Below are 26,659 nucleotides of genomic sequence, written 5' to 3'. Positions count from 1 at the left end.
TTTGTTTCAACCTTCCGTCACAGATAAAGACCATTTCATGGCTTCTCTGTCCATCACGTAGGGATCTTGATTAATAGGTTGATAGAAGTGTCAGTTCATGAAGAGATGAATGATTACTATACTGTAGAAAACCCCTTATATGGTTGTCTTGGAAAACCTGTTACCACATACGCATATGTTTTTAAAGATACATTTTAAAGAAAAAAATAGGTTCTTTGTATTTTTACTAGCCAATGCTTATAAATAGTTTTATACAATAATAATATTACTCATAAACCAGTAGATGAATGATGTTAATGAGTTAATTAGACAAATCTAGTCATGTACAACAGACCTGTGTAAATATATCAGGGCAGCTTCTAGAGGCATATGCATGTTTATATCTACAGTGATTAGCACCAGAGAGCAGCTGTACCGAATGAAATGGAAAAACAGAGTTTATTACGCATCTTACAAACTGAGATCAATTAATATATTTATTTTTGATTACTGTGGAAGATGCCGTGGTGCACTTGCTGTCTGAGGGATGGCACTCAGACAGTACAGTTGTGGAAATAAGTTTTAGGGTTTATATATACCAGAATAGGATTACATATAATAGTCCGCCAACAGTTTGCCTCTTAGGTACTGTGATGGACTGGAGAATGAAGGGCCAACTGGTGAAATGCAATGGAAGGGGCCCAGGAATAGGGTGTAAATAGTGTGCACCTCTAAAGGGGTGACACCCGTCACAGGAATTGTGATGTCAGAAATACTTAAAAGGTAGGGGGTGGAGTTCACACACAGTAGGGCTCACCAGGGATGTCTACGGTACTCCAGTAATCCAGCTAACTCTTCAAAGGTACAGTAGAGGACATGATTTTAACCAAGAATGAGAGTTTGCCTCTGAGGCTGCTAATATTTTATGCTAGCAAAACAATTTGAGAAAAACAAACTCTATTTCCAGCTGAATGCAGCTTACTAAATACTCTCTAACCTTTTGTTTTAAATTGTAAATATAATACATGATAGTATCCTGTATAAATGTCACATAAATAAAATAGGATCTTAATGTTTTTCTTTGTATTCATATGATATGGAATCACTCTAGACATCATTTATGAAGGTCACTGGTTACGCAGAGCAAAATGCTTTAGTTTGGTATGAGTGTGCATAAATAGTCAGCCCAGCGCATATCTAGGCACATACATACTCTTTGTTTTTGAAAAACGCTTTCCTTAACCAAAAATAGGTTTAAGAGAAGGCAACAATACTGAAGAGACACACTGTTCTAAGTTGAAATGTTACATAAAAGTCCAACCACCTATCACTTTAGATCCACCCATTTCATTAAATTAATCATTTATTTTTCTCCTAAAATACTGCTCAGTTTAGCCTTATGTATGGGTTAAATTAATCGTGAGAGTGAAAGGACATCTGGACTGTCCTTATTACACTGTTGTAGTTCTTTTTTTTTCTTTTTTTTTTAAGTGCATTTGAAAGGTGTAAAGTGTGTCCCAATAAAAGTATAGGATGAGACCCAATCTGATCCAGCTCACAAATGGTGCCAAATTCAAGTGATGTTGCAAAGTGAAAATGACTGTGTGCCATTATACAAAGCAAAGAACACCCTTAAAAATGTGCCCTCTCCCCTCTCCTTTGGTCCTAAGGGTCTGCTATTAGTTCCATTTGTTGTAACAGAAAATGTTGTGTTCCCTGGTTAGTTGCCCAGATGCCCCGACTCTCTTAAAGTCAGCTCGATCAAAACAAAAGGTGTGAATGTTCGTGAAAAAGATCTTAAGCTTTGCATGCCTTTCACACAGATAATTTGAATGTGGTCTTTATACAAGATACACACTTTAAGCAAGGATCCGTCCCTATACAGCAAACACTTTCCACACATTTTGGTATAGTAATATCAAAATGGGAAGAAAAATGGAATTATCATTTTGCTCTCTAAATGCCTTCCAATTACAGATGTAACACAACACTCCATTGGGGGAGGGGTTAGGGGCTCTTAGTGAACTGTACTATTTAACACCACTAGTATTCTTTTATTAACATTTATACTCCTATTAAGGCAGATCCACATATAGAAGTCATTATAGTCCTGGGTGGTGACCTCAACTGGGCAATAAATCCTCTGGTCAATTACACTGGCAGTGCTTCAAGACATATCTCCATTCTGCCTGCTCTAGAATAGACTATTTGTCAGTCATAGACATTTGCATTTAGTAAGGGATGCTGGCATAGGCCTAATGTCACACGCCAGACTCCCGCTGGGAGGACCCATCACAAATCCTCCCTGGCTGGGGGAACTCTTGCAGAGCTAACTGAAGCGAGATCCACCCTTAATAAACTCTTAAGTTGTCAGATGAAGTTTGTCTTGAGAAAGTGCAAAGAAAAAGAAAAATATTATTAGTGGGGGTACAAACCGGAGAGTTTCCTAGCTAGGGCCTTGCATGGACAAAGGGCAGTCTCCTTCATTCATAGGGGACACAAAGGTAGAGAATGCGATTTTAATCATGCAATAATGAAGGCCTTCTATTCCTATTGTATGACGCTCTACAATATCTCTTGGGCATCCTCACCAGTAGACATCACAATCAGAAAAGAGAGAATAGCAGATTATCTTCAGAAATGCAATTTTCCCACTATTTCAGAAGAAGCTATGGAGACCTTTAACAATCCCTTTTCTTTGTCAAATTAGAAGAAGCAATTTCATCCTCCCCTTCAGGTAAAAGACCAGGCCTAGATTTTTTCTCCATAGCATATTATAAATCCTTCGTTATGAAATTGAATCCCCTACTCTTTAGGACTTTTAATGAGATATCAGCTGAAGGCGGGCTTCTCTCTGCAGTCACTTGAGTCACATATTGCGATTATATCAAATGATGGGAAGGACCTATCATTAGTGCTCCAGCTTCAGACTAATTTCCCTGCTGAATGCTGACTTGAAAATGTTTGCGAAAATGATTGCCAACTGTTTAAATGCCCTTTTTCCTGCTCTAATCAATAACGATTAGCTTTGCTTTGTTCTGGGCTGAGAGGTCCGGGACAATACCACTAAGAGCATAACCTTGATACCCCGCTGGAAAATTGTCTACTCCCATCTTCCTGTAATCAATGGAAGCAGAGAAGGTGTTCGAAAGGGTTATTAGTTATTCCTCTCAGGTGTGCTGGAGCACTTGGGACTGAGTCCTACCTACCAACAAATAATTTTCTCCTTATATAAGAATTCCATATGTAGAATTAAAATTGATACCTTTTTTTCAGATACTTTTCACATCAGAATATGGACCAGGCATAGTTGCCCTTTATCCCCCTTGGCCTGTAGTTATATGGAGGCCCTAGCCAACTCAATAAGAAATAACCCCGGGTGTCCAGGTGAGTGGGAACAGATCACCCTCACCTGCTCGCATTTGTTACTAGCATTTAATCTCTCTTCCCAATTTGATATTAGAATTCCAAAAATTCAGCCATTTAACTGACTTCAAAATAAATTATTCCAACTTGGTAGCTCTGAATGTCTCCATTCTACCAGCCACACTGAATGACATTTACCTGGCACTCCACACTTATTAAATACTTTAGTGTGCCAAACACTAAAGTCCCAATACACTTGTTGAAGGCGAACTTCCCTTCAATCAGTAAACTGCAATCGGAGCTCTGCCATTGGAATTCTGGGGCTTCTCCTGGCTAGGGAGGATAAAAATCATCCTACAGACATTACCTATCAGCACCCCATCCAGATACTTCATAGATTTGCAGTCACTTATCCATTACTTTGTCTGGGCAGTGAAAGCTCTCAGATCTCTTAAGATACACTGACTATAAGGAGGTTTCAGGAAGGACTTCATCTTCCCCTCTTCTATAAATATCATCAGGCAGTAATGCTCACTAGAGTACTAGAATGAATGCAAGCTTCAGTCTCCAAGCAATGGGTCAAGCTGAGGAATTTGAAATTTGTTCCCTCATTACTGTCTACCCTTATGCCATTGTCACATAATCCAGACTTTTCCACAGGACTGTGTCCCAAAACATTTGATTTGGTGGCCAGTTGATGGAGGGTTGTAAAGTTTGCACCTTTGCTACCCTGCAAGAAAATTTTAACCTACCCCCAACTGAATTCTGGCTATGCGAGGGTTATGTGCTGTGCTCCCCAAGATCCTAAACATAGCATCTATGTTGTTTATAAAAAGCTAATGGGAAAATCTTTAGAATTACATCCCTGGTTATGCCAAATTATGCACATATGGTGGAACTCTCCTAGACTAGCCTCCTTCTGGCTCAAGGTAAAGGAGCTTTCAGCAAAAATTCTGAGCTGTCCTGTTTCTCTTGGACTAAGCTTCTGACTATTGAACCTCACAAGTATGTCGATCTCTCCTGGTGTGTGTTTGGGCACCACAGAGCATAATTGGCTTTATGTACAGATTACATGTTATTAACAATAGCAAATCCATTACATTCTCTGCCCCCCTCCCTTTTTGCCAAACTTGATTTAAACTGTAACTATAAGATTAATAACATAGATTAACAATAAGATTAATCCTGCCAGAAGTCTTAGACTTTTACATCTCTCAAGCTGATGAGACTACTTTAGAACATATATTTCTATTCCATTGGCAACTGCACAAAATCAAATACCTGGGAGCTTTCATTATCAAGTGCTATTTCTACTTTTTCTGGCTAACTTCCCCCACATACTTTCCCAAATCAAGTTAGATCTTGCTTCATGGTCCCACCACTTTATATCTTGGATAGGCCAAATTAATGGTACTAAAATGAATATCCTCCCTAGACTTTCATATGTCTTCCAGACCCTTCCTATTCGTGTTCCCCCTACATATTTAAATTCCTTCAATACTAAACCTTATGATTTATTTGGGATGGGAGGCACCTTCAGATACGCCTCTGAGTGCTACAGAGGTCCTCTCAGGATGGTGGACTGGGCCTTCCTATTATTAAGTGAGACTACCTTTCTGCGCTGATAGCTCAGTGCATATTATGGAACAGCCCTGCCTCCTCTAGAGTATGAGCCCTTTTTAAGGCTGAAAGTCTGGGACCTCTCTCTCCTGCTCCCGTGGCTTCGATGCCAACAAAAGCTCAGTTTCCCCTCTCTGATGATAAGAGATTTTGCTTCCCAAACATTTAGCCTGTCCCCTCATCCTTCCCCAATTATCCCATTGTTCAATTCTCTGGAATTCCTCCCTAGCCTGGTTCCATCTGTGTTATGCCTATGGCAGATGAGTATCAGATAAACTATATGGACAAAAATATTTTGCCACACTTGTTAATTATTGAATTGAGGGTTCAATCAGACCCGTTGGAAGAGGTGAATAAAATCAAGCAACTAGCCATGCAGCCTCCATTTTCAACACTTGTGATACAAAATGGGTTGTTCTGAAGAACTTAGTGACTTCAAGCATGGTACTGGGATAGGATGCCATATTTACAATAAGATGGTTTGTGAATTTCATCCCTGCTGGATATTCCACAGTCAACTGTAAGTGATATTATTAGGAAGTGGAAGCATTTAGGAACAACAGCAACTCAGCCATAAAGGGGAAGACCACGTAAAATCACAGAGCGGGGTCATCGACTCCTAAAGCGCATGGTGCATAAAAGTCGCCAACGCTCTGCTGATTCCATAGCTGAAAATTTCTGAACTTCCACCGGCACAAAAACTGTGTGGTGGGAGCTTAATGTAATTGGTTTCCATGGCTGAGCAGCTGCATACAAGCTTCATATCACAAGACCAATGCCAAGCATCGGATGGAGTGGTGTAAAGCACACAGACACTGGATTGTGGAGCAGAGGAAATGTGTTCTGTCGAGTGACAAATCATGCGTCTCTGTTTGGCAGTCAGATGTGCGAGTCTGGGATTGGTGGATGCCAAGAATTTGATTTTTGCAGTCTTATATTTCATGATTGATTCCCTACAATATAAACTTTTCCTTCTACCTCTTAATATACCCGCCAACACACATCACCAAAATAAACTTATCCGGCAAAATCTTTCTATGGCCACTTGTTCTCTTGTTGCTGACTTTAAACAGTCTACCTCTCCCATCCTCCAATCCATTATTAGTAGGGTCTGGCACATCCAACACTTGGAATTAATGACCAGTATCCTTAATAACTCCTCCAAGTCCTTTGACAAAGTTTGGGGTTCCTGGTTATCCTTCTTCCACCCATTTTCTCCTTTTACTTAACTTTCTGTCTTTTCTCCTTTCTCTTCTCCCCCTTTTATTCCTCTTTAACGATTCTAGACACACCGTTTCTTCCCACACCTTTTTCCCTGGTCATACACCACATGATATGTATGCTATTCTCAACAGTCTTACTTCTTTTGTTTGTGTCTGTAAAGCTGATTTATTGATGTAATGCTACTGTCTGTTCTATCAATGTGTACTGACTTTCAATAAACATGTTTTTAAAAAAAAAGTAATCGCATATCAGACATTTAAATAATAATGTCAAAGCGGTAATTCCTGTTCATTGAAGGTCTCCTTCTCCCTCTACCCTGAAGTAATGGCTGGCCAGAATATATTTTTACATGGTCAGGGATGATAATTCTGTCTAGCTCATTTTCAAGATTTTTCAACAATTAGTTATAGGTGGTTAGAATTTAAAGACTCCATTGATTACAGGTCCCTGCTCATCAATGAAGTACATGTTACGATCCAGAGGGAATTATAAATGGCGGCCCTACTGGGTTGTCAACAGGCTTTTGGCAGACACAGCTCATTACTATAAACACTTTTACAATTGTGCAGGTATATAGGCCTCCACTACACAAACCCTGAGAACACCAGTCCCCTCCTTCCCCCTCTCCCTTTCCTTTAACCCCTTGTATCGCACATCCAATTGTTTAAGTTCTGAGAAAAGGAGAGATTATGCTTTTGTTTTTTGTCACCATTGTTAACAGTGTTTGTCACATAACTTCTATATCTTTTTATAATCTTCAATAGAAAATAGACTAAATAAAAAAAAAAAACAATGTGCCTTCTCATCTCTATTTCATTCTAAAAAAAAGGTGACTCCACAAAATGAAAGAATGAAAATAAAGCCCATTGGTGTACCTACTTCGAACTTATACGCAAATAACATTTTCACTCCCCCCCACCCCCAACTGCTCTCATCAGCTGGGACAAAAATCTGCTTGTCTATAGGCACTGCTATCTTGCACTGCAAACCCTTTCGCTTCGGTGAAAAATGTAGGAGTACCTGAACAAAACATTCTACGTATATTTATATAGTGCAAACAAATACAGTTACAAAAAAGACGAAGAGATAAGAGCGCCCTGCTAACTTTTGCACCAATATGCTTTTAAATCAACATGAATCTTTGTACATACCAATAATTTGCATAATATCTCCCAATCATTTCAGTCACTTTAAGATGGAATTGTACTGTAGGTGCAAAGGAGCAAATTCATGCCTAAGCACTGTGATTCCTTCATGATTTTATAAATAGATAGCAACTTTCTGCATTGATCATCCTAGTTATGTTGTTTATTAATTATAGCTACAGATACCATTAATTGCAAGGCAATATCCTGCTTGTGTTTTAAACCATTTAAAGAAAACTACTTTTATAATGAAATATAATACCAGCTGGGCTACAGTTCTTGATCAATATACTGTTTGACTGGTGGATAAAAACTGTGCATCAATACAAACGTTACCTCTGAATGAGCCTTCAAATAATTGACTGTGATTGAAAAATCGACTATGATAACACCTGTAGGTCCACAATGTAGAGACAAAGTACTTAATTCACAAAATTATAAAATATATTAAAAAAAGTCTTGAAAAATTATTAGTTTGCAGTGAAAATCTGAAACGAATGTCATTTTCTTCAAAATATGTGATGTTTTAATGCTTGAATAAACTACTTAAAAGGACTAAAGGAAATGATCAAGCATCACTTTGAACTTTTTAATGCAATATGGTGATGTAACTCGTACGGACATGGCCTAGCGCACTTCTAGCTTTGCAGTGAGGCTTAGTCACGGTATTGTTTGCTCCACTGCTGTTTCTTCAACCGAATCCTGTACATGTTATCTGACTCTGCTGGAGCTTCAAATTGTTTTTTTAAGCGCTCTTCCTTTAAACGGATGTATGCAACTAGTGTTTTATTATAAGCTGCACAATAAAAAAAAGTTGCTTATAATGCAGTATGAAGCTCCCCCTTTCTGTTGCTTTTTCAGAATCTCTATAGCCCATAAGGATTCAAGTAAAAAGAAAAGGAAGCTTCAGACTAAGCTAGTATCTTAGTGCAAGAGGCATCCAGACACCCATTTTACTAAAAAAATTCTATTAACAAAGTGGTTCTCTTCTATTACTGAGATGTTTTGTTATAAATGTCGGGCCTGATTCATTAAAGATCTTAACTTAAGAAACTTCTTATTTAAGTCTCCTGGACAAAACCATGTTACAATGCAAGGGGTGCAAATTAGTATTCTGTTTTGCACATAAGTTAAATACTGACTGTTTTTTCATGTAGCACACAAATACCTGATAGCTTATTTGTACACTGAAATTTAAAGTTGATATGTGTGTGCTACATGAAAAAACAGTCAGTATTTAACTTATGTGCAAAACAGATTACTAATTTGCACCCCTTGCATTGTAACATGGTTTTGTCCAGGAGACTTAAATAAGAAGTTTCTTAAGTTAAGATCCTTAATGAATCAGGCCCGTTATGATTATTATTTTATTATGGTGAAAAAGTTGGTGAAGCACACTGTAATAATTTCTTATACACATTTTTTTTCAACTGGCTAGTTATCCACACACACTTTGAAGACAACTTTTAACAACTGATTCTCAATAAAGTAGTGGTAAATAGAAAAAAAACATAAATCTTGTTTTTTATGCGTTTTTCAATTTTTATATGAACATCAATTTTTGTAAAAAAAATCTAAATGTTAAAAATATGACAGCTGTGCAACTAAATAATAACATCAACAATATTATAAACTTAACAACCTTGAGGATAGTGTTCCTTTAAATTGAAGGCTACACGCTTGAACCATTGTACTGCTCACCTCTGTCAGTAATTAGGTAAGGTATAATAATATGGTATATTAATAATAACAACAGCAACAATAATCATCAACATCATCTTCATCATCATTATATCTGTCCATCTACTTTGATAAGAAAGCTATTTAAATTATGTATTTAATTCATGAAAATTAGCAGGTTTGATTGAAATCATTGAGCTAATATAGATTGCCTCACTTAGTTTATATCAGAGGCAAGAAGGAGGTAGGCACGCCAGAATTAATTAAAGTAAGTAAACGTAAATTGATTTAACCATGATGGAGTATTCCTCTTACAAGGCATAAAAATAATTGCGCTGCTTTAGAGTTATGCATGGCTGGAATTTTCTGTATCGCTCTAGTGATTCTGAGTGGAATACCCTGAACACTTAGCTTTTCATTGCTTATCATGTGTTCCTAGCCCCATCATTAAATAAGATATACACATATGATTGATCTAAAAGAATAATGCATCAATTATAGGCTTCCATAGTAACATGCACTTAACAAATCATAGAAAACACATAGCTCAGAATGTGCATAAGTTATTTCCACTAGGTTAAAATCCAACTGTGATCATTGTGGTAGCTGAAGTTGTCTTCACAAATACAGAGCATGTTTATAAAACAATACAAATTATACACGTGTTTCACTGTCAACAGTCACAGGGGACATTTTGGGTAAAAGGTTGTTAATAGCATTCTTTGATTTTTACAGCCTCATGATGTGAAGACTTCTTTTACAGAGATAACTCTGGGTGACTACTGGCTTTCTTTTGTCATCATGCATTTATATGCAGCAATAACTACAGCAAAGTGGTAGATTTTCTACAAGATGTTGCTAAGCAGTCTGGGATAGACAGAACTGTGCCTGAGTTGGTTTGCCTGAGTTCAATCTGGTTTGCACATGATGGAGCCGTTTTGCACATGTGAACAATTCAAACACTTTGGAGAAAATACAATTCACGCCAGAATAGCGCCACGATAATTGTACTACTGTTAATACAGTAATTTTAACCCTGCTTTAACGGTAATTACACGCACTATTTCCGTAATATCGGTAAAACTGCACAGGCCGCGTTACTTTCTGTAGTAAGGCGCCCAATTGAATTCCCCCCTTTGAAAATTAAATTCATAGGAGGGTATTCAATTAGGATTCACGAAAGCAATTACGCGTGGCTGCGTGTATAAAGTGCCATTACGATACCGCAACATCGCAATAAACATCTTGTTTGTAATAAACAAAGAAAGATACATTAAAAAAAGTATTAAAGAATGCAAAGAAGAAAAGAGACAGGAGAGAAATACAAGCTAAGGGATAGAAAGTGGGGGGGAGGGGGTAGCCGGGAGGGGTTGGGGGGCTTTGAGAAATCACCAGGATCGTCCTTAGAAGGGAGTTCAATAGAGTATAATGAGATCCACCACATGATCGTCTCAAAGGTGAAGGTGTTAACCCTAAGTAGACCCAAAGGACTAGGCCAGACCCAGGTGAGAAGCGTGATATTCAGACCAGGTGAACCACTTCATCAGAGGGGAGGTTACCGAAATTGAATACTTGAAACCAATAATTTCCATTATATTGCTCTGCTGAATCTTTGCTATAATTTTTGAGAGAGGTGAAGGAGCTTTGTTCTTCCAGTGCTGAGTGATATCCGCTCTAGCAGCAATTAAGATATGGCCAGCAATATACATCTTTGATGAGCTGGGAAATCAGGGGAATATAGTTGGAGAAGTGCCAAAGAAGGTTGTGGTGTGATGATTGAGGAAGTTACTTGTTGAATCAATCCAAACACTTCATTCCATAATGATCTAATTTTTGGGGCAAGTCCAAAAAATATGGAAAATGGAGCCGGCTTCCACACTCCCTTTAACAAAACTGAGTGTAGTATAATCTATGAATCATCTTAATGGCTGATACATTTCGACATTGTGTATACATTTTTGAAAATATGATCCCAATCCTCATCTGACATGGGGAGAGCATTGTCAGATTCCCATTGTAACTGAGCTTGCATCTTACAATGGTCAGGTGCTGTCAGTAGAAACTGATACCAGTTGGATATGCCCCCAGAGTGGGTACAAGAACAAATGAGAAAATTCACTACAGCTGGTAGGGGCTTCAGTGGAGGTGGGGAAGACTTCTGGGACTGGATCCAGTGGCGTACCCGGAGGTATTTGTAGAAATCTGGAAATGCTCCTCAAGATGGGAGAATGGTACCAAGACTCTCCGTTCAAAAAGGTCCAGGACCTTCGTTGCTACTTTAAGGCTTTTTAATTGTGAACGGCAAACCTTAAATGTGAACACTGTAGTATATGCAGTTCAAATTAAAAAAATAGTAAAATACTTTTTTTACTATTTAAAAAAATGAAATAGTGTTAAAACTTAAAATATTTAAAATCACTAATTTAAGGCAAACTTTAAATGGTGACATGAAAGTGAATGGCTAATTTTAAATGCAAACTGTGAATGACAGATTTGAATTGGGATTTATTGTCTTTTGTGCTGCAAACTGGTGAAATTCAATTGAATCCTCCCATGCTGCACAGCATGACCATTAGAAAGGTTATATAAAGGTTATATAACCCTCCATAACAGAGAACGCTCGAAAATGTTACTAAAGAAAGACCATTACTCTAGAGACAGATTCTCTTTAAGTGTCTTAATCACTAAAACCTCAGGACTATTTGTGCTATGTATGTACTGTCAGACCAACTGGAACCAAGAGCATCTACTTTTTTAGTATACTGCTTCCATATAATTAACTGTTAGATGACTGTTGGTGCTTCATTAGCTAGGGATCTGACCATTTTAATTGTTTCTGTTAGTTTAGTGGGTCAATCAAACTGCTGTCACTTGGTATGTTGATCATGCCATTCACCACTAGTCATCCTGCACTACCATTGCCATACAATCAAGATCTTTGTGGTTCCTTTGGCATGGTCTGGATTTCCTTCCTCAGCTTGGGATCCTTGATTCAAACCCTTTATTTACTTTAAATATACCTCCCCAGGAAATGGAAATTTTATCTTGAAGAACCTGTTAAAATATGGCTATTAGCTACCCATAAAATGTCGTATTTATGCCCTTATGCCAAAGCATAGGCACCTCAAGATGCATTCAGCTCTGCGCCCGGAGAGTAAGTGCCAGGTTTACGACAGGCTTAGCTGAGGCATACATACACCCACACAGTGATGGAACAACCATTGGTGCAGCAGGTGCTGTGCACAGGGGCCTATGGAGATAATGGGGCCCGCTACACAGCAGATGCAGAGGGTTGGAACTAGCCAGCTGTGGGCCCCGGTTCCCTCCTTACCACTTCCCTACACCGGGTTTCATAGCTTGCTATTTCCGCCTCTGCACCACCATACACAACCAAGTAGTAAGCAGAAGAAAAATTTGCTAACATCTGTTAACATTTCCTATCAGGCACAATATAATACAGCGGATATAATATTCCTTCTCCCTTACTAATGAAAGTAGCAAAAAAAATTTTTTTAATATACACCCACAAAGTCCTGTAATACATTCACAATCAATGAAGAAAGCACATATTAGCTTCAAAGGTGAATTTACAATCAACCAATCAGAATCGGCTAGCAAGTGCTGGCGATCATCATCATCATTAGCAGTGTGTATTTAAACCTGCCCTCTAGCAGATGCAGAAGATGAGAATCATGTCAGGAGTAGACGTGTATGTGACTCCGTGCTGGTCTGCCTCAGCCACATTTATGTGTGAATATACCCTTACAGTACTTGGTCCATGTTAGACCACCCCTTCCCTCCCCCGTTCTGCCTTTTCAGTCGTAATGAAGTGCAAGTGTATGTTTGTGCAATTCTGCATGTGCGCATATACACTTGCCTTTTTTTATAGATATGCAAAGTAAAAATTTGCAGATTTTACAATACAGAAACGGGCATAAGTCCATCTAAGTATCATTTCCACAGTACTTTCATAGTGATTTAATAGTACGATATACTTTGAAATACAGTTAGTACAGTTTTAGGAACTTATAAAATATAGGAATAATGAATGTAAATTCAGGATAACACTTCATAGACTTAGGTGTTTTGGTGTTGGGCTAGACTATTACTTTACAAAGTGATCTAGCTATATGCAGTCCTTCACATCTGTATGTGAAGCCTTCAGCTGACCCCAAAATGGGACAATAGGTGGATTGGACGTTCCATCTTTCCAGTTCTTCCAATTGATCTGTGAGTTAAGATAAAGCTACACACTGAGCAATAGTTGCTGAATTTGGCAGATCAAACTGACACATGCTTGGCCATGGTATTGCTATTTAGCTACATAACTACGCAGGTAACACAATAGGGAAAAGTAAAACAGAAAAAGTACAAATATCTTAAAACGATCAAATTACAGTGCGGAGAGGTTTTCCAATCAGCTGCACTTAAACTGAACAAGAAAATGGATATTTGGAAAATTTGTAATAGAACCTGTCAGCACAAATAAAAAGAACAAAGACATGTATTATAAACAGCGCCAGATTAAAGTTCTAGAATTCTCCAAGATAATGATGACCTGTTGTAATTGTTGGACTGACATATTTTAACATGATTGAAAGGCCCAAATGTCAACCTCAATTTGGTAAGACTGCTATTATCATTATATACAGAGAAACCACAAGAAAATGATAGAACAGCATGGGGGACAGCGAGAAATCTCCTGTGGTTAGTCATACAACTGCCTGTGTTATTCTGCATACAACAATTTAGGAACATATTACGCTTTGGTTGTATGTCACACGGTCACATTGGTCAATAAGCATTGTATAACAATACAATAGACAGACTATGATGTTGTAGTTCAAGAACAGAGTTCCACAATGACCTGCTGGCAAGTTCCCCAAAGACTTGTATAGTAGACTTTATCAGCTAACGAGGTTAGATTACATTTTTTATTGTTGCTGTAAACAGATAGTGTATTGATAGCTAATGCTTCATGATGGCTCAAGCACGATGAGTGCTGACAAACTGTATTATAAAATGAAATACATAATGATACAATATTAAACAAATTTACTGTTTTTTTTGTCATAGAAGCAACTACAATGCTCTCTCTTTATAATGCTCCATGTTTAACACCATCTTGGTTGTCGCCAACTACATTCTATGCAAAAATGCGTATTAAAAAGTATTAATACTATCGTAAGTCACCCTTATTACAAGGCCATATGCTGCCATTAAAAAGAAGGAGCACTGTATTTAGGATTATAAACACAGTTATCAATAGAGACACAAATATTTACTTGGTGGCTTGCCATAGTTAAGAACCTTTTCCTCAGAGGGTTCAGTTGGGATTTTAACCCGAGTCTGTGAATTATTTCTGTATAATGTTTACTCTTTTTGCAACATTTTATTTATTTCCCACAAAAGGCTCATGTATGAAATGGAAACACAATTGAAGTGTCCATCGAGTGCCATTGTGACAACTTTCAGTTTATGAACTTTGTGCATGTTTCGGTTTTTGGTTGTGTCGCGAAAAGTGAATGCACTTGGCACAGGACAATGGGCAGATGTAGACAGATTATGGGTATTCTTCACTGCTGTGGGATAGGCACAATGATGCTTCTTAGTACTATATGTGTCACACAAGATTTCCTTTTTGCAAGATGAGCTATTTATATGACCTGGTAGAGATGACCAAGAGGTGTTCCTGATTGTGTGTGAAGCTCCAATGCTTTCCTACCACACAAACCCCCCAGAAATTAGCAGTACACTACCTCAAAGTGTAGAAAAGCAGTACATTTCATACATGTTCCTTGCAACATAGAGAGTCAATACATGTAAGACAGAATGAGCGCAATGTATATGTAATCTAAAATAAGGAATACAAAAAACAAGGAAACTATAATACTCGTCACTTGAAAAAAAGGCATTTCCAATGCCCCAATATTAAAGCAGAGAGAATATTAAAAACATTGTTTTCAGTGTAAATATACACTCTCTCAATGTATATTTTTTCATTTTTTATTTTTGATAATTTTATATGATTTGTTATTCCAACACACTTTACATTTTTACAATCCCACTAATTATTTTCCCAAGACAAAAATGTCTGTGATTCAGTTCAGCCTCCAGACAGGCCAAATTGGAAGAATTTCAAAATATGCTGATGTATTTTACTAATACTTTACTGTGACATACAACAATCTGCAGAGATAAGATAGTTTGTCTTGCTCTCCTTTTAAAGGTTATTCTTGGAGAATGCTTGAGTTCATGTTGTTCCTATTCATTACATAGTAGGTCCTCATTAAAAGCTTAATGCAGTATCAACTTACTAATAGTAAATATTGTATTCTCTGCCTTCATCAATGTCTTTTGAAGGTAACAACATAGCAAGGCTCAAAAGATTTTTGTAATTGAAATGATGCAAGTATATATATACTTATCTAAATTTTTTCTCTAAAATTACTATACAAATGTGCTCTAGCAATAAAGGTACAGTAATACAGGGCATCATACCCAATAATCGAACAAAAACTACTCGCTGAATTTATGTAATGCTGCATATTTGTTCCATAAATGTTTAATTTTTAAGATAGTTTATTTAAAGGAGATAGAGTTTATCATTGATATAATTGATGGGCCACCAGCAGAGCTGCAAACCTTCACGTGTAGGCTCATTTTTCCACCTTTAAGCTCCTGCACTAAATTAGAGCTGGGTGCTGCAGGTGAAGCTCAGCATCATCCTTCAACACAGCGTGATTATACTATCAGCTTCCGTACCATGTGATTGTACACCACAGTACAACTAAGTGAGATAGGAGGAGGAGGGATTGCAGTGCAGCCAGCACCAGTTGATCTTCCTCCTTTCTGTACGGGGAAAATCTGAATCCTGACTGAGTGGCATGTGGGGAGTTTGAATAACGTGGGGAGGTCTGAAGGGGGTTTTGGAGGACAAGTGGGATCTAAAGATATGTGGGGCAATTTGTGACAAGTAATGTCTCTTTCTAACTAAATGTATTGTTTTAACTTATTACTGAGATCAATAGTACTGTACGATGCTTTATGAAGGCACGATGGCCGCACATTCAGCCTTTGAAGTGTATCAGGTTGCATATCACTGATTTAGATGGTATTGTAGAAGCTTGAAAAGAAAGCTGATGACACATACAAATTGAGCATGTTTCTTTCTGACAGATGGAGCGAACTTGGCTCCCCCAAAAGTGAGGAGGACACACTGGATTGTGCTGTACTAATCATTTCCACCCTCTATGTACAATATGAAAGAGCAGGGTAGTTTGAGCTGAAAGATCATCTGGCCAAGTGGCAATCGATCGCATGGTTAATCTAAAAGAAACATTGTCCCTTCTGTAACTTTTTGAAGAGGAGAGGAAATATAATTGTATTAGCTTATTTTAAACAAAACTAGACAAATCCTACTTTGATGTTTTAAAGATTTATTTATTGATCTATGTATAGTGCATACAAATTGTATGCAGTACTGTACATAGAAAATTTGCTAAGTAGGTTACCTGACCAATTAAGCCCAGGGATATATGAGATAAAGGACCTTATTTAGAGTCAGACGCAAAGTCCGTTTTAGGCGCATCTAAAAAAAAAAACACTATCACACATGTGCAGAAAGCACCAAATCCGACTGCATCTTGGACGCAATTAACACTTGAGACAGCTTGCGACTCTCTACAAGAGAATGGGAGGAACATGAAATTGTGAAGGAGTGACCATGTAAATAAATCCTAGTCACAGTGAGGCGCAGACGCAACACACGTCAAACAGGGCTAAAGCTCTGCGGGAGGAATTAGGTGGCACAAGCGTTAGCTAGCTGCAGGAACTGCTTGCAGCTTGATAGGATATTAAGAGTGGGACGCAACTGGGGTTGCTTGCCACTCGTAATACCCTACCAAGCTGCGGCACACTCCCACTCCTACACTTCTTAAACGGACTTTGCGTCCGACTCTAAATGAGGTCCAAAATGTCTTGTTCAAGGTCACAAGGTGCTGACTTTGGGAATCAACCTGTATCTCTAGCACATCTCTAAATGTTCATTTAACAGCTGATCTCTTCTTTTTCCAAATGATACAAACAACTTTGCATGTGTAAAAAACATATAGCTTCATGGAAGGCAGCAAAACATTCTACAGCTAGGTAACATCAAGTAAAAATCTGGTATTTATGAAGAGAGTATAACATTTGATATTACAGGAAGAAAAACTATAGGTATATCTTGCAGGTTCTTCCTAGAGCATACATGAGTAAAACAGGCATTGGATGCATAAAATAAATATTTTCTTGCTTACTAAGGACGAGTGTACACAGTACTGTGGATACAACATGGATTAGGAGACAGAATGCAGTGGCAGATTGTCCTGATGTACTATGCTACACAACATTGCAAAACAAGCAAACAAAAACTAATTTGGCATGGTGCAAAATACAATATACTATGACCAGCCTGAGTGCTTACAGTCAATTTAAAAATCAATTGGCATGGAGTTTGAAGATCAGAAAATGTTTGAAAAATTAAATTGGTAAAAAAAAAAGTCCTTTAAATGTAATTTATAAATGACAAAATCCAGAATTATAAGATAGTATGCCTCATTCAGAGCTAGGAGTAAATCCATCTAGAAGGAACTATTCTGCACCTTGGCAAAACCATGGTTGTGCTGGGGCAGATTTAGAGTTGGGTGGAGTACTATTAACTGCAACTTTAAATCATAGTGTAAAGATAAAGCTCACTGGTTTAACCACAAAGCATCTTTTCTTAACCAAATTTTTTTTGTGAATTAACAATAAAAAGGTGTGTGAATCAGCTGGGTAATATTGGCTCAATATCAGGAAAAATGCAGTGAACTGAACTGTGGTCTCATCTATATGATGGCTAACATAGTGTAGCTCTGATTAATGTTAAGGAAATGAACATCAAACCTGTCACATATAAGATAAATGTATTATATCATAGCATTAATGTCATATGAAATTATTTATAGCTAATGTTCAGATTCCATTGATTATGTTATAATTGTGCATTTAAATAAAACATTGCATCTTATTTAAAATTTTTCTTTCTATTTATAGTTATATATTTGCATATTAAGTTTCAGTGAAAATTTCCTATCATTGGACACTTATTTTGTTTTGTTTTTACTTCTTTTCACTTTGGTATATAAAGAATTAATTAGTTATACGTCAACATTTACAGGGCTATGTATAATGTTGAACACTAAATTGTTGCAATTATGTAGAAGTCAAACAAATTGCTGCAACAAAAAAATTAAATTAATTTTGCTTATGTGACCACGGATTCACATATTAAGGCAAGCAAAATAACAAAGCACAAAGTAAAAAAAAAGTGCACTTTTACTGGACTGCACATTTGACCTATGCAATAAAAGCTTTCAAAAACAAAAGGAGATACATATACACAGCCAGGATGTTTCCATGGACTCAAGATTAAGTCAAAAACAAGAATAAGCCAAACAGTAATTTAGTAGAAACAAAAAAGAAATTGTTAATCACATAAAGGGGGTAGTCCTAAAGTTGTAGAAGGATGGACTTTGAAGTCATTTTTTCACTCTTTCAAACATGTGTATTTCCGGTCAAGCCTGTAGTCTCTCAAAAGTTGGGCAGCTGTCAAAATCATGATGCGTGTGCTCACACGTTTTGCACTTTTGGAAATGATCTTTACCGTAAATAAAAATAAAGAAAGCTACGTTTCCAGAATAAATATAAATATCTCAATGTATATACCTTCCAATGAAATTGAAAGCACATAAAGGTATATAACAGAAAAATAAAGGAGTGCAATGTATACATTTGCTTTATTGGGATATTATATTATTCTTCAGCTTTATCTCTCCCATTTTATTTAAATGTGTATTCTTATAGCATACATACTATCTTCCACATCCTATACCAATTATATTATTAGTTATCTGTCAACACCATTTTTTAGCACAGGTTCATTTTGTCTTAAGTGCTCGTTTGAATCACTTTTTAGGCAGTTTTTTCATGAATTATAGTATTGTGTATATTTTAATTATGATATCATTTGTATCGCTTTTTACAATCAGCCAAAATTCATCACAGTAGGTTAATGGAGCCATCAAACCTAACCATTTGATCTTGGTTCACTACCATTACTTTGAGAGAGATCTGTTGCTGTATACTTTTTTGATGCACTCCTTTCATATTTTGTTATTGTTTTATATAATTTTAGTTTAGTTCCTTTTATATGTTTTTAGTATGCTTCAATAAATTTTGTTATTATTCTGTATTATTTAATTTATAAATAAAACACAGGATTTTTTAAAACATTTTTTACACTACAGTGAATTTATCTTCCAAAACCAAAACATACTTTTAATGTTGGTTCATTATTCTTAAATAAGCAAATATTAATAAAAAATATGCATCCTATGCATACCAGATATGCTAAATTAAATCTTTTAACTAGGTCTAAGTGAATTCAATAGATCATTGATTATATTTAATAATATGCTGTATAATTAATAGTTTTACAATTACATAGTTTCATTTTAATAGAAAAGTGACAAAGCATCAATTAATGACAAATGACCACAAAAGAATTTCATTTGTAAGAAAGAAAATATTTGGCTGCACAGGAATATGAACGTTTTTTTTTTATGTTATGATATTTTTATTGATTAAATGTTTAATAATAAAACGTTTTAATTTCCACGATTACGTTTTTTTTTGTACAGTATCTCTAACACCCCTTTGAACCATATGTTGTTTCATATTTAAACGTTGGGTACATTATCATTAATGAACATATACTACGATTTGCATGATTTTTTAATTGTTGTCATTTTTGGTAAGTCCAGTGGTTCTAGTGTTAAGAGCCACTGTCCTGGAGTTTGCTTTACCAAAAATATTAAGTAAAGACTAAACATAAAAACTGAAGTATATCATATATGCAGTAAACATAAAATAAATTGTTTATTCTTATGATACCTAATATAAAAAGCTGAAATGGTAAGTTTTAGAATGTCAGTAATGCACGTTCCAGTAAATGTCAGCTTTTTCTGAAAATTAGAACAGAACAAATATTTGTGGTGTATTATTTAGCCTAGTGACACACAGTAATTGATTACATATATATGAATGCTCATATTCTCTTTAAAGAAGAACAATGTGGAGCAAAGATATACCTCCCAGTACTATAAATACTATAAATATCAACAAACTACACTACTATTGTGTCTACTAATGGGCGAAACTTGAAAATTCATACTTTCCTTAATATTAAACAAAGAAACATAATTTTGTCTAATACACCTAATTTTGTTACTAAAAACATGGGTTTAAAGGCACAATTAACTATGTATTTACAGGACTTGTCTCTCCTGTCAGACTGTCATCTTTGCCTCAGATATGCCCCTCAGTTCCACGTCTGCCTATTTCCTCAAACAAAACATATTTGCTGCCATTTTAATATACATTCCTCAAATGTTCTACTGGGTAGGTGCATTTGAGCACATCACTGATGGTTGGTAGATCTTGGTTTACTACATGTTAGGAACTCCAGCAGCCAATACCACAACAACCAGAGTCTGCTCCGAAAGTCTGGTGTTCACTGTTGCCCCTAGTGGTGGGGACAGACTTGACTGCAGACAAACAGAGGGTCATGTGATGGATACCGGCTGCAGAGAACCCAGGAATGAGGAGTAATGGCAGACAGCGAATCCAGTAAACTAGCCAAGGTCAGGGGTCACTTGCAAAGAAGAATAGTCAGAACGCGCCAAAGGGTCAGGGTCACAAGCAGGTCAGCAGAATCCGAAGTACAGGTCAAAATATCAGGGACACAGGCAAGAAGGCGAAATCCAGTAAACAGGCAATGGTCACAACAGCAATCCAGCAGTAACAGAGAGCAGGTCAGCAAGTGTACTACACAGATGCTATAACCGGCAGGGAGGCTAAGCCCTCCCTGCCTTAAGTACTTTGTGTGGCCAATAACAGCCCAGCTTTGATACAGTCACCGCCCACCAGCTACTCCTAAATAATTGCTAATTAGCCCGCAGGCTAGCCAGGGGGGTTTTGCGCATGCGCCCGGCTTCTCATTGCCGGGACGCAATGCTGAGCAGAAGCAACGGTCGGGTCTGGCCCGGAAGTGACGTCCTGGTCGCCAAGGTGACGGCCGGGACGCAGGGAAGAACAGGAAGTGAGCTGCAGCGACTGTAAGTACCGCCGTGGCTCGTGACACTACACTCTCCATCTTTACTTGATAATGTAACATTCTTATATTGTAATGCTAATTATGCCAATTAGTGAATATTATAATAATCATGATTAATATTTTTATTAATACTATTATTATTGTTGTTGATTTGTAAGGTGCTAAAAAGCTCTGCTGCATTGGACAGTGGGAAAAACAGCATATATAAAACAAGAATGCACAAGGTGCACAATATACATACAGATGTAAAAACAAAGCTAGGGAGAGTGCTATGGATGCCTCCGAGCATCAGGATGGGTAAAGCAGTGAGTTCATGTGCAAATCATCATAAGTGGTCCACTAGCTGCCTGCCCTGACCCTTGCTCTTTGGACTGCTACTTACCCAGACACCATAATTGATCTCTGGCTGTACTAGGACTGTACCTTGGAGGCCACCTGGCTACATCGCAGACATAGAAATTGGTCTGTTTGAGTATCTTTTTTTTCCTGCTCTCAGTTCTGTCTCAGTTATATTTAGTGCCATAGTCAGTTCCATAATAAATCCCTACTACTATTATGTGCATATACCTGGCAAAAATCAAGTTAGCAATTATTGCTCTAAAGAAAAAGGGTTGTTAAAAGTCAAGACCACAATTAGTATGGTTCTAGGGGTTCATCCGAAGACTTGGGGCTAGATTTACTAAGCTGCGGGTTTGAAAAAGTGGGGATGTTGCCTATAGCAACCAATCAGATTCTAGCTTTCATTTATTTAGTACCTTCTACTAAATGACAGCTAGAATCTGATTGGTTGCTATAGGCAACATCCCCACTTTTTCAAACCCGCAGCTTAGTAAATCTAGCCCTTGATGTCTGGCATCTTAATTACAAACACCTAGTAAAAAGGAGTTGAGACAAGTGGAGCCATTGTGACTCAAATTAGAGATTGTAACAACAGCAATAGTTTACTAGTGTGAGTAGTATAGGTGAAAGTATGGTAGGCTCTAGTAAAGAGGTTGGTTTTCAGAGAGTGTTTAAGATTGGAAGGATGGGGTATAGGTAGATAGTGTCAGAGGAAAATGCTTATAATTCTGTTAGGTGGTTATGAGAAAGGAAGCAAGGCAGAGATCAGAGGCAGATCAAAATTGTATATGGAAGGGTATTTGCAGATGAGTTTGATATGTATGAACTAGTTATTGAGCGCTTTGTTGGTGTGGGTGAGTAATTTTAATTGGATTGTGGAGAATATGAGAAGCCAGTACACGGATTTGCAAAATGATGCTTCAAATGTAGAGGTGCGAGAGAGGAAAATCAGTCTTGCCACAGCATTTAGGACAGATGAAATCAGGGACAGATGGGTGGGGGGAATGACATATAGGAGGAGCTTGCAGTTGTCAAGTTGTAAGATGATGAGTGAATGGAAAAGAGTTTTAGTTTCATCTTTGTAAAGTAAAGGACATTTTCTAGCAATATTTCAAAAGTGGGGTCGGCATAACTGCAACGATATGAGGAGTAAAGCAGAAGTTGATTTAAAGGTAACACCAAGACAGTGGGCTTGGTAGAATGAGGAAATAATTTAGTTGTTTATAGTTAGTAGGTGGATAACCACAAGGCGCTCAGGTTGTTGGAGGCAAAGGGGAGGACAGAAATAGGGCAATAGTTGTAGAAAGAAACTCTTTCTTTTAGAAAGTGAGATGATGGGTATGTGTATGGGAAATAGGACTGTAGGCAGATTATTGAGTGAGGGGATGAGATGATTTCAGAGACATTGTGACTGATGGCAGAATGTTACGTATGACAATTTCCATAGCATATCTGACGTGAAATTGTTCTGTACATGTCCACAAATTGGACGCACACAAATGCTCCTATGCAGACTTGTGGCATCTCGCCTGCTTGCACCTGGAGGTTAACAAAGCTCAGATCATGAAGCCAGGTGTGTTTATGCAAATGCAGATCTACATAAAAATGCATATATGCCTGTCAGGCAGGTGCAACTGCACGCTGATAATGATAATGACTTATAGTAAACCGGATGCTTATGCTGCTGATACGGAGGCAGACACATCTTGAGATGTGTACAGTTCACCAAATGGGGGAGATGTGCTTGTATTCCATCTTCTTTTTTTTAGAGTAATATACTCTAATGTGAAGAAGTTGGTGTTTGAGCAAGGTTTCTTACAGGTTTCTTACAGTAGTTCTTGTGTTTTGGATTGTCGGAAACTGTGAGATGAATGCAGGGAAAAACAGTTTGCATGTTTTTTTGTATTGTCTCACATAAGTGCTGTACAATTACATCATGCTCCAATATGACAAAATGAACAGACTCTAATGACTACTGAATATAGGCTGTGCATGGTCCGCAACTCTTATGAAACTGCACAAAGTTAGATATAGAAAGAGGGCACTCTAAAACCTATTTGATACCTAAAATAAACAAAACTATGGCCAGTTGCAGCTCTCCTTATAGGCTCTGGGACCTGATTAAGGATATAAACATAAACAAAAAGAAAACTGAGAGCGCAAAAAACTGTAAGCTACTAGTTGGAATAATTAAAAATTCATTTATTATATAAAATAATATGTATTTAAAAATGATATAAATATACCATTACACATATTTATAAAACAATAGCCAGTATTGGGTATAACAAAAAACTGGCATATATATGATTCAACACTCTAAAATGTGTCAGAGCACATAAAATATTTCACTAAATGGATTCACAGCAGATGTAATAATAATTGGATATACTCGTGTATATGTATAGGTTGAAACTTGTAGACACAACAAAGTGTGTAAGATGATAATCCAACAAATACACGGCTCAATCCTGGAAAATGAATGTACTAGAGCACACAAATGTAAAAACAAATCCTCATACCGCAGGTAATTTAGTCCATGATAATGATAAAGTCACTCATGAATGATTCAGGAAGTTCATATGAACAAAAACCTTGTGTGTGAAATCCCCAATTGAGTACACAAAAGTCACCCTCTCTGTGAGAGGAACATTGTTGCCTTTTAGGTTGTTATATACTTGATGTTAGTCCCGGATAGGCAATCTAATGTGATAGTAAAGATCACTCATAGATAATTCAAGAGGTTCATATGAACCAGACTTCGTGTATAAAGTCCCCAATTGAGTACACAATAGTCACCCTCTCTATGAGAGGAACATAGATGCCTTTTAAGATGTTGTATACTTAACGTTAGTCCCGAATAGGCAATCAAATGTCATGGAGATTCAGCCTCAAAGCGGTATTGTATAGAGGTTTGACCATTCAAATCACGGAGAAAGTTTCTTCAACCCCGGGGTATGTTAGTGACTCCGCTGTTACAATCACTGACTGGAATCCAGCAAATACCTGACGCGTTTCTCGGCACTCTGGCCGTTTCATCAGAGGTGTAATTATCAGAACAGACCAGCCTTCTCTATATAGTCAGTGCTTCTAATCACATGGGGATAGTAAACCAATCCTTTATCGCTGATCATGTGATACAATGGTGCAATGGAATAAGGTTCCAGGATGCCTAGTCGGCCATGCTGGATATACCCCAATAGATGCTTTGCGTTGAATCACCAAATGGGGGAGATGTGCTTGTATTCCATCTTCTTTTTTTTAGAGTAATATACTCTAATGTGAAGAAGTTGTGTTTGAGCAAGGTTTCTTACAGGTTTCTTACAGTAGTTCTTGTGTTTTGGATTGTCGGAAACTGTGAGATGAATGCAGGGAAAAACAGTTTGCATGTTTTTTTGTATTGTCTCACATAAGTGCTGTACAATTACATCATGCTCCAATATGACAAAATGAACAGACTCTAATGACTACTGAATATAGGCTGTGCATGGTTCGCAACTCTTATGAAACTGGAAAGTACCTGCTGGTGTTCACATGGCTCAAGAGGGAGGTACGGAGACTAACATGCCACCGGTCTTCACCTGGAACTCCCGCAAGGAGGTATGAGTTTTGCTGTAGAGGACGCGCAGGTCACACTCCTCCTACTGAGCCACCAGCAAGATACAGAAAGTGGAGGGTAGTCAGTCACGCAGCAATGTTCTGGCAGCAAAGGTATACAAGGGATATCTAGGAAGCATGGTCAAGGATGAGCCGGCATGGTCAAGAATGGGCTGGGTCGGTAACTTTCTGAAACCAGCAGTACACAAGGAGAATCTGAAAGAGAGGTCAGGCACAAGCGAAGGACAAACCAGGTAGGCCAAATAGAGGAGTTATCAGGAGAATAGTCAGGAACAGGCTGAAATCATACACAGAAAATAATCACAGGAACACACTAGAAGCGCTGGAGCTGGGAAACCCAATACTCTGGCAACAGCATGATGTCTGAGACAGTTTTAATTGTACCCAGGACCAATCAAAATGCCTGCGGTCTGACGTCAGCAGCTGACGCCAGAATTCCTAATAGCGTCCCATTGCTAGGCAACGGGACGTGCAATCGCGCGGGAGAGCCAGCAGAGGAGCCAGAAGTATTGCGTCTTTTTGCCCAGCAACCAGATGCAGCAGAAGACTTGACAGGCGGCCATCTTGATGCCGAAGAGAGAAGGCGCCTGACAACACAGATGTCATAGCAGGGGGAAAATGAGTACATGGAGATTCTTAAAGGATGCCAACGAGAAGCAGATGTGCAGAGACAACTGAGCGAAGGGTGAGTAAAAGAAAAGAAGTAAAAAGTTTTTTATTTAAAAATATTTTACTACTACTTTATAGTGCTATTTTTAGAGATGAGCAAAGAACACCTGGCTATGGCAACAGGAACAACATATGACAGTGTAAACAAAAAGCATTGTTACATGGTTTTTCCTTAACAATGCAGCACACCGTTTATCACACTACATCTCAGTGCTTAAACCCACCACTCATTGGTAATTATTTTTTTGACATCTCTGTTTAGTGAACTACTCCCTTGTGCACTGTACAATGAGACACGGTCAGTGGCGCTGCATCATAGCTGTTTTAATTGAGGTTTAGTTGGAAGACACCTTAAATATAATTAACAGAATAAATGAACTATACATTTAATTAACAGAACAAGATTCAACATTTAAATATGTTGAGCAAATTAAATTTTTACATTTCGGATATCGATCACTGTGGCTGGATGCTTACATACTGTACCACTCCTCTTTAAGAAATAGTTTGGAGATCCTCTTAACATTCCTTCTTTTCCCCAATACTAAATGGCTTCCACCAGTAGGTTATTAGCGAAACAGTATTTAAACAAGTGATAGCTAACTTGGATCACTTCCCTAGGAAGGGAAAGATGATATATGGAAAATGAGCTCAGGTTTCTAGTATTAAGGGGATGCGAGGTACATAAAAATACTACAAAACATATTGCTAAAATAAAGAGTGACAATGAACATTTATATTACAAATACAAAAAGCTAAATCATAACATGCTATAAAATTTAATACATGCACTGTTTTAACTTTTCTCACACAAAACTCA

General features: G+C 37.6%; 1 protein-coding gene across 1 annotated transcript in view; it reads right to left on the bottom strand.

The window, feature by feature from the left end:
- NKAIN2 (sodium/potassium transporting ATPase interacting 2) overlaps positions 1 to 26,659 on the bottom strand; it is an 856,165-nt gene that overhangs the window by 668,821 nt on the left and 160,685 nt on the right. The window lies entirely within an intron of this gene.

Source organism: Mixophyes fleayi, chromosome 3, assembly GCF_038048845.1.
Source record: "Mixophyes fleayi isolate aMixFle1 chromosome 3, aMixFle1.hap1, whole genome shotgun sequence".
In the NCBI taxonomy this organism is placed as follows: domain Eukaryota; kingdom Metazoa; phylum Chordata; class Amphibia; order Anura; family Limnodynastidae; genus Mixophyes; species Mixophyes fleayi.
Note: the sequence above shows the minus strand (reverse complement) of the source record. Positions and strands in the feature narration are given on the sequence as shown.